This window comes from Zea mays, chromosome 2 (assembly GCF_902167145.1).
Source record: "Zea mays cultivar B73 chromosome 2, Zm-B73-REFERENCE-NAM-5.0, whole genome shotgun sequence".
Lineage (NCBI taxonomy): Eukaryota > Viridiplantae > Streptophyta > Magnoliopsida > Poales > Poaceae > Zea > Zea mays.
Window position 1 is genome coordinate 150931276 of NC_050097.1, and position 5738 is coordinate 150937013.

The 5738-nt window shown below is 43.8% G+C and overlaps 1 long non-coding RNA gene across 1 annotated transcript; it reads right to left on the reverse strand.

Moving 5' to 3' along the window:
* Positions 1–1188: 1188 nt before the first annotated feature.
* On the reverse strand, positions 1189–3301 carry LOC100276380 (uncharacterized). The gene is made up of 2 exons (XR_562663.3): positions 2217–3301; positions 1189–1485 (listed from the first exon to the last, which is right to left on the reverse strand). It is a non-coding gene; the product is annotated as an uncharacterized lncRNA (long non-coding RNA).
* Between the last annotated feature and the right edge of the window lie 2437 nt (positions 3302–5738).

Genomic DNA, 5738 nt, shown 5'->3' on the forward strand with positions numbered 1-5738 from the left:
TACAACAAACTTACATTATATCTGTCGGAGTGATTTCGAAAGTGATTCAAAGAAATATACTTTGAAATGTTATAAATTATTTATAAGTTTGAAATATATGCTAGCTTAAGGGACCATCCTCAATAAGAAGTATAGAAGAGTTACTTAGACTTATAAGAAGGTCGTTCCCACCGGCGCTTAACACCATCCACATCAGCACAAATCTAGTACCTGCAACAACATGGGTTCTAAAACCCTGAGTACGGAGTGTACTTTCGCAAGTCTTACCCGACTAAGGAAAAATGACTCTCAAGGATATGCTGGTTAAATAGGAATCAAGGAAAAGGCTTTAGCAAGAATCAAATTAGATACTTTTGCAGAAATAACTTACTAAAGTGAGTCCTTACTTTCAATATTTTAACGCCGGATTAAATATTAATAGACTCTAGTTGCATTTAGTCTAATTTCACCATCTCATCAATACAACATCATTTTTATTCTTAATGTTTACATCCTGACTTAGGTTGCAGGTCAGAGATCAAGTCTCCACTGTCCGGGGATCTAACGACGATCTGAATCGATTTACTCAGCTGAGGATCTCTAACCAAATGACATATGTTTCTCGTAACTCTTGCATATGTCTACCATCCCCACGGATCCTCCACTGCATGAACAGGTCCGCGCCACCAGAGAGCACACCACCCCTTTTAGGCGGTCCTTTGCCAGGAGGGTACGTGCCACTCTCGCCATCTCTCCACTCCCACTGTGCGATTGTCTTTTCATGTATGGAATAGCCGAGTTCAGGCTTACCCTGTCCCATATCCAGGGCATGTGGCCAGTTAAGATAGTCCTTGATCATACAAGCCTACATACACATCCAATCCTTAATTAACCTGGGTGGAGCATCACCTGTTCCTAGCCCAAGTCTCAATTTAAGTACTTCCATCCTTAGGATTGTTTTGTGTTCCTTATGATGAAAAGAGCATTATAGGGAACTTTGCAGTAAGATCCCACCATGCTCCCAAAGAAAATATTCTTGCAGGTAGAAGCCATCCTTCCTCAGGATAACCCCTAAGCTAGGCATTATTGCAAAAGACAACCTCTATCCACAAGATCTAAGCAGGGCTAAGCATTTTTGTAAACAATATTTGATATTTCCAAAGAAGTACCTATAATAGGAATGGATATCAAGGTAGTCAATGCATCAAATAGTTTCCAAGCAATTCCTATAAACTTAATGCACATTTCACTAGACTTAAGTGTATAAAAGTCTTTTTAAAAATACAAGGAAGGGGTAAATGCACCGGGGCTTGCCTGGAATAACACTAGATTAGTGTTTATTAGTTGACGTCCACTTGGCGACCAGCCTTTGTCTTGGCATTCGTTCAGATTATCCATCTTCAGGTTGGTCCGACTGACGACATAGTCTTGCGGAGATGTCCAATCTCTGCATTATCTTGGGGTCGACTTGGGTCGTCTTCCGCATCACGTGATTAATTATCGTACCTAATTGAAATGCACGATACACATGAATGCATATAGACATGAATATCACAAACTTAAATAGTGCTACACGATAGCGAAGTAAACACCTATAGCAGGACATCACAAATCTAGTATGAAAATACTAGATATCGATATCATATTAAAACTATATCGATGGCATTCTAATTTTAATCAGATTTAATTCTAACAACACCAAATAGTAAATTATGTATAAGCATTTTACTCTCCTAAAACCTACCTCTTGATACTCAAACTTGGGATAAGCATAGAATTTGTTTAATTAACGTTTTTAAACTAATTCTCTAGGTTACTTATTTAGCACAATAATTAACATAGCATCACATCATTCGCTTTAGCATGCAGAACCTTATCAGACATCAAAGACTACCACCAGTCCATAATTTTTAAATCTAAAGAACTAAAACGTTTCTTTTGCACGGGTTCTTATATTTCGACTTCACTAAACAAATATATTTAGCATAATCGATAATGACAAAATTTATCGAATAATTGTATGAAATACTAAATCTATCTTGTACGTCGTCAGCTCGCCTAGTTATCACATAAATTAATCTATCTTCCGCATTACTAAATCCATCGTACTTCACATATATTTAACACTACCACAACGTGCCTGCGCTAACACGAGGATTATTACGATCAATATATCTATTCAATCCATCGATTCAATCAATTAAAATTAAAAAAATAGCGAACTAAAGAACGGTTACCGATTCAATTAGAATTCCAAGCAAACGTTGCTGATTCTTGTTCATGCCTCCTGTCGAGTTCCGGGCAAGCGCCCCGCGAGTTCCACTTCTTCACTCAAACTTCTAAAATTGCAGCGGTGATCGAAGGCGAGCACGTAGAGGCAGAGTCGGAGCGAACGCGACGACAGCGAGGTTGCCGACCGACAACAGTGCGAAGGCAAATGACGACATCGACGTGCCAGCGCGACGAAGACGATGGCAGTACGACTCGTTCAAGCTTTTTGTCGAGCATTTGGTGAACATCATACATACATGGTAAGTCCGATGCGACGCTTGGGATGACGGTGAGCGGGGAGACCTGCCAAAATCCTGGATGCTACGGCGAATTCGCACCGAGGCGACCAACTGGCGCAGCTGCTAAATCGACAGCGAATTCGCGACGATGGGGATCCGATTGAGCTCGTGTAGGTAGAGGTGGTGTCCAGGCCTATACGTGATGACGGCCAGCACAGGCGAGGTGCGGCATCCAGCGACCAGAGCCAGGACACGGCGTCCACGAGCTAGAGCAGATTGCGCCCAAAGATGGACGCGCGAGGGCGAGCCGAGGCACCGAATGGGGAAAGCGTGAAATAGAAGGGCGCATGGCCAAGGACCCAGGCGTCCGAGACTGCCCAACATTGCCGAGGGCGCGGATGAGTGGAGGCAGGTGACTCGACCACAGGCGAGGTCGGAGCTGATGGGTACATGCTCGCCACGGCCAGAAAACGGTGGCTAGATCCGAGCGCTGGAGGAGGTAGAGGGGAGGATGCCCTGCGCACCAGGGGAACGAGCAGGGAGATGGAGAAAGTCGGGCCGACAACACAACATCCATGGCCGAGCAGGATCATGCGCCCGACAAGGATGACCGACGCCGAGGGCAAGGTGCTGGGCATGGCGGAGCGATGGCCACGGGCGAGCTGCATGGGAGGAAGAAGCCGGGAAAGAGCCGCAACGCTAGGAGCTCAGGCCGGGCGCAGACGCTAGGGCGCGTGGCGAGCCATGGAAGAGGATGAGGGAGACGGCCGAGCGAGCTGAAAGGATAAATGCGCACCAGATTTTTCTATGAGAGAAGCTACGGCGGGGAAGAGATAAGGCCGATGGACAGTGACGGTGGAAAGAAAATCAGGGTGCAGCAGCTCGAGTAGGATTTTTCCATTTTTGAATCGCATATATTTTAGAATTAGGATTTTTAGCGATAAACAAAGGGTCCACGCGCTATACGACTACGCATATTATTTTCTCGGATTTTGAAATAGGAAACCGAATTGGCCAGCAATGGTTCCGGTTTCAGTTTATTTAAGCAGCCTGCCCCAAAGTAGCGCATTTATCGAATTTATAGAGATTGCTCGAACCGAGCGAAATACTTAAGTGACAATTTTAGTTCGTCTTTATCGATTAATTTTAAACGGGCAAGACTCGACATATCGCGAAACAAATGCACGATATCGATGCGGCATCAAGTGCGATCCATTCCGGAAACGACGACATGCATCACACATGTGGGCGAGAAGCTGTGCGCATTATTCTTTTCGGATAGCGCGGGGCTCCAAATTTTACATAAAATCAGAAGTCTTCTAATTTTCGTATTCACTTAAGCGCGTGATCCGAACAGTTCAAAATTTGCCAGTGATGAAGATTCGATAATCCAGAAGTTTCTTAAACCCCTCTTTAATTGCTTAGATTATGGAAATAAATACGACACCAAACTCAAACTTTTGCGAGATGATTAAAATTTAGTGTCCACTTTATTTACTAATATCCCGCGCTTAAATCCATAATCGTTGTTTACGGGAGATAAACACCTAGGGTGTTACAATACTGGTGTCACACATTCTTTTGTTTTTACATCATGAGTAGAAGCACATAACATCCCCGTAGAACCAATGATTCCACCTTTAAGAGTTAATTCAGTTGGGAGAAAAGTTCAGTCCGATAAGAGGTGTCCGAATCTAAGGATTGGAATAAGGGAATAGATTTCCCCGCTAACCTAGTAGTAATGGGTACTCAAGGGTTAGATGTCATCCTAGGGATGAATTGGCTGCACAGAAACCAAACAACCGTCAGCTGTGACAAGAGGATAGTAAAGTTAGTGTCCCTATCTGGGAAAGAAGTAGTAACTGAACTATTCATGCCTGATCTAGAAGAAGGAGCCTGTCATCATATGTCTGTAGATGGTAAGGAAGCCAATCTGCTTGAGGCTATCAGAGTTGTGTCGGAGTTCCCCGACATGTTTCGAGAGGATTTACCAGGCATGCTACCCAAGCGTAAAGTTGAATTTGCCATAAAGCTTGAACCTGGAACCACCCCTATTTCCAAGAGAGCCTAAAGAGTATCTGGACCAGAATTGGTGGAACTCAAGAAGCAGATCGACAAACTATTAGAGAAAGGCTACAACAGACCAAGTACTCCGCCTTGCGTCGCTCCAGTTTTGTTCGTGGAGAAGAAAGATGGGACAAAGAGGATGTGCATTGATTACCGAGCTCAGAAGTCACCATCAAGAACAAGTATCCTCTGCCAAGAATAGAAGATATGTTCGATCAGTTGAGAGGAGCCGGATCGGAGTGTTCTCAAAGATAGATCTGAGGTCAGGTTACCATTAGCTCAGAATTCGACCTTCGGACATACCGAAGACAACATTTATCACCAAGTATGGGCTATATGAGTACACAGTCATGTCATTCGGATTAACAAATGTGCAACTTTCTTTATGTACTTGATGAATAGTGTGTTCATGGACTACCTCAACAAATTCGTGGTGGTGTTCATCGATGCAATTCTCATATACTCTCAGAATGAGGAAGAGCACAAGGAGCATTTGAAGATGGTATTGCAACTGTTACAGGAGCATCAATTATATGCCAAGCAGAGCAAATGTGAGTTCTAGAGCAGTGAAGCCTGGTTCTTGGGTCATATCATAAACCGAGACGGATTAGTTGTGGACCCAAAGAAGGTAGCAGATATTCTGGACTAGAAAGCACCAAGAGGTGTCCGGGGAATCAAGAGGTTCATTGGAATGGCCGGATACTATTGGCGTTTCATTGAAGCTTTCTCCAAGATTACCAGACCAATGTCAGCCCTGCTAGCAAAGAAAGTTGAGTTCAAGTGGAACCCAGCGTGCCAAGAGTCCTTTGACACGTTGAAAAAGAAGTTGACTACAACACCTGTGTTGATTCTACTAGATGTTCATAAGCCATTCTCAGTGTATTGTGATGCTTCGTACACTGGTCTAGGATGTGTGTTAATGCAAGAAGAGAGAGTGGTGGCGTACTCGTCCCGGTAGTTCAAGATTCACGAAAAGAATTACCCCACTCATGATTTGGAGTTAGCAAGAGTGGTTCATGCACTGAAGACCTGGAGGCATTACCTATATGGGCAGAAGTATGACATATTCACCCATCAGAGTTGAACATGAGACACCAAAGATGGCTAGAATTAATCAAAGACTATGAGCTAGAGATACATTATCACCCAGGCAGAGCAAATGTGGTTGTCGATGCGTTGAGC